Genomic DNA, 3,382 nt, shown 5'->3' with positions numbered 1-3,382 from the left:
AACAAAAACATTGTGGGAGAGGCAAAAAAGTGAGTAAAACCACCTTTAAAATATTTAGAACCACAAATAAACTTGATTCTTGGTTTGTTTATTTATTTTGCCATTAAAATTGGCCATCATTTATTAAAATAAAATAATTTCTCAAGGCCAGGGCTTCTCAAAGTCTGGGGACTATTTAATCACAGTGCAGCAAACGAGGTCAGTGGACTGAACAAGTGAGTGACTGAGGGGGATTGTAGATATCCCTCCGCTCAGCGCTTTCAGGCTGCTGCAGGCAGCACTGCAAGAGGGGGGGAGACCCGCTGCCGCTTGGTGACAGCAGAGACTTTCACTTACATTCGCCAAACATCAGAAAAGTCTCCGGTAACGCCAGAAAAAGTAGCTAGATTTGTCGCTAGTTGCTTAGAGAAAATAAGTTGTCAAGAAGGTTTGGAAAGTCGCCAGATTTAGAGATTTAGCGAGAAGTTTGGAACATTGAATGTAAACACACGCAACATGAACTAACCTGTGCACAGCCCTGTACTGAACCAAACGTCCAGTACTGAAATGGTTCAATATAAATACATGTACCGTTACACCCTTAGTGAACACACACACACACACACACACACACACACACACACACACACACACACACACACACACACACACACACACACACACACACACACACACACACACACACACACACACACACACACACACACACACACACACACACACACACACACACACACACACACACACACACACCCACCCTTTTATTATATGGATGGTGTTTACAAGATGATATTATTAATGGTTGATTATGAACTATTTGAAAAATTGTCCTAAATTTAATTTAGTTTTCTGAGCTCACTAAGTGAATCCACACTTATCAAATAATGGATTTTCCAACTTTACTGTAACATGAATACATCATTAAATGCTATGTAAACAACAAATGTGTAACCTCAAAAACACATTTTTTGTGCAGTTTTTTTTAAGTATCCATCACTGTGTTTAGTAACACACTACAGTGACTGATAATGGAAACATATTTTGGTTGATTTCCACACACTAAATTCCATGTACACAGTGTTAGAAACACTCTGACCATACTCCTCCTCTCATCACCCCTGAGTGAAGACAATAAACAATCATCAAAGACAGAAAGCAGATGAAATGTATCATTTCTTTCTGTCCACTTCATGCTCAGGAAGAAGTATCAGGACTCTTCATCGTGGTTGGCGAGACAGAACACTTTAGAAACAGATTTCTCAAGTCAGAGACTATAGAAATGATCCCTGAAAGTATAGTCTTAACCTGATGATGCTCCTGCTGCAGGACTTGAACCACCGACGAACCCTGCTTTGTTATGGTACCGAATCCCCCTCCCCCAGACATATTTAACTGAGTTTAAGAAACAAATTGAACCATCAACAAGACAGAAATATTATTATTTATATACACGTCACACAGTCAAACACAACTCTGATTTATTTCTACAGGTCTGACTTGGACTTCCTTCCTCTTCCCTTCCATATTTGCACCATGATCATCAGACTGCCCCCTACAGTCTCCAAAGGAGATGTTGAGCTCTCCGAGTCTCAAGGAACCCCATAAAATGCTCATTTTTTTCTGGGACATCCTCAACTGCAACAAGTTGAATTATGATTGATAGTTGCTCTTCGTGGCTGTGTTTGACTGTGTGACGTGTATATAAATAATAATATTTCTGTCTTGGTGATGGTTCAATTTGTTTCTTAAACTCGGTTAAATGTGTCAGGTGGGGGGGGGTATTCGGCACCATAACAGAGCGTGGTGTGTCGGTGGTTCTAGTCCCGCGGCAGGAACATCAATGGGTTAAGTCTATACTTTCAGGGATCATTTCTATAGTTTTTGATTTGAGAAATGTGTTTCTAAAGTGTTCTGTCTCGCTAACCATGATGAAGAGTCCTGATACTTCTTCCTGAGCATGAAGTGGACAGAAAGAAATGATACATTTCGTCTGCTTTCTGTCTTTAATGATTGTTCATTGTTTCTGTTCAGGACTGATGAGAGGAGGAGTATGGTCAGAGTGGTTCTAACACTGCATACATGGAATTTATTGTGTAGAATTCAACCAAAACGTGTTTCCATTATCATTAAGTGTAGTGTGTTATTAAACAGTGACGGATACTTAAAAACCAAACAAAAAAAAAATGTGTTTTTGGAGTTACATTTATTGTTTGCATGGCATTTAATAATATATTCATGTTGCAGTAAAGTTGGAAAATCCATTATCTGAAAAGTGTGGATTCACTTAGTGAATCCACAGAAAATGACACTAAATTTAGGACAATTTTTCAATTAGTTCATAATCAATCATTAATAATATCATCTTGTAAACACCATCCATATAATAAAAGAGTGTGTGTGTGTTAGTCTTAGTGTTAGTGTTAGCTCGCACACGTACATTTTCAACCTAAGGGCCCCAGTGACCTCCCCATTGATGCTCCCAGTCATCACACCAAGTTAGGTGTTGACTGCATAATTACTGTGGCTGTACATAGTGGAGCAGGTCATGATCTAACATATGAGGTTGACCGTGTGTGTGTGTGTGTGTGTGTGTGTGTGTGTGTGTGTGTGTGTGTGTGTGTGTGTGTGTGTGTGTGTGTGTGTGTGTGTGTGTGTGTGTGTGTGTGTGTGTGTGTGTGTGTGTGTGTGTGTGTGTGTGTGTGTGTCCACTAAAGGGTGTAACATGTATTTGTATTGAACCATTTCAGTACGGGACATTCAGTTCGGTACAGGGTTGTGCACAGATTAGTTTGCGTTGTGTGTTTACATTCAGTGTTGCCAACTTAGTGACTTTCTCGCTAAATCTGGCGACTTTCCAAACCTTCTTGACGACTTATTTTCTCAAAGCAACTAGCACCAAATCTAGCTACTTTTCCTGGCGTTACCAGAGACTTTTCTGATGTTTGGTGACTGAAAGTGAAAGTCTCTGTTGTCACTGAGCGGCAGCAAGCCCTGGCCTTGAGAAGTTATTTTATTTTAATAAGTGATGGCCAATTAGAATGGCAAAATAAATAAACAAACCAAGATTCAAGTTTATTTGTTGTTCTAAATATTTTAAAGGTGGTTTTACTCACTTTTTTGCCTCTCCCACAATGTTTTTGTTTTCAAAACTTATATTAACAAACATTAAACAAACAGTTAATAGAAAGAGATAGAAAATAAAATAAATTGTACAAAAGTAAATGGCATCTTTAACATCAATTCTCTTAAACAAACTCCTAATAGAGTGTGACAGTTTTGTTCAAGTTCATTTTTCTGGCAAAAAATATGAAGGTTGAATAAAATTGAACAGGGCTTCATGCTGGAACAGTTGTGCTGCTCTTTACTTGTGGAAAGGTTTTGT

The 3,382-nt window shown here is 38.7% G+C and overlaps 2 non-coding genes across 2 annotated transcripts; one reads left to right on the top strand and one right to left on the bottom strand.

Annotated features, from left to right (window-relative positions):
• Positions 1-1,085: 1,085 nt before the first annotated feature.
• LOC117506319 lies at positions 1,086-1,302 on the bottom strand. Its single transcript, XR_004559424.1, has one exon. It is a non-coding gene; the product is annotated as a small nucleolar RNA U3 (small nucleolar RNA).
• Positions 1,303-1,847: 545 nt separating this feature from the next.
• LOC117506320 lies at positions 1,848-2,064 on the top strand. Its single transcript, XR_004559425.1, has one exon. It is a non-coding gene; the product is annotated as a small nucleolar RNA U3 (small nucleolar RNA).
• Positions 2,065-3,382: the final 1,318 nt, after the last annotated feature.

The sequence above is a fragment of the Thalassophryne amazonica genome, unplaced genomic scaffold (assembly GCF_902500255.1).
Source record: "Thalassophryne amazonica unplaced genomic scaffold, fThaAma1.1, whole genome shotgun sequence".
NCBI classification, from domain to species: Eukaryota; Metazoa; Chordata; class Actinopteri; order Batrachoidiformes; family Batrachoididae; genus Thalassophryne; species Thalassophryne amazonica.
This window is presented reverse-complemented; position numbering and strand designations above follow the sequence as displayed.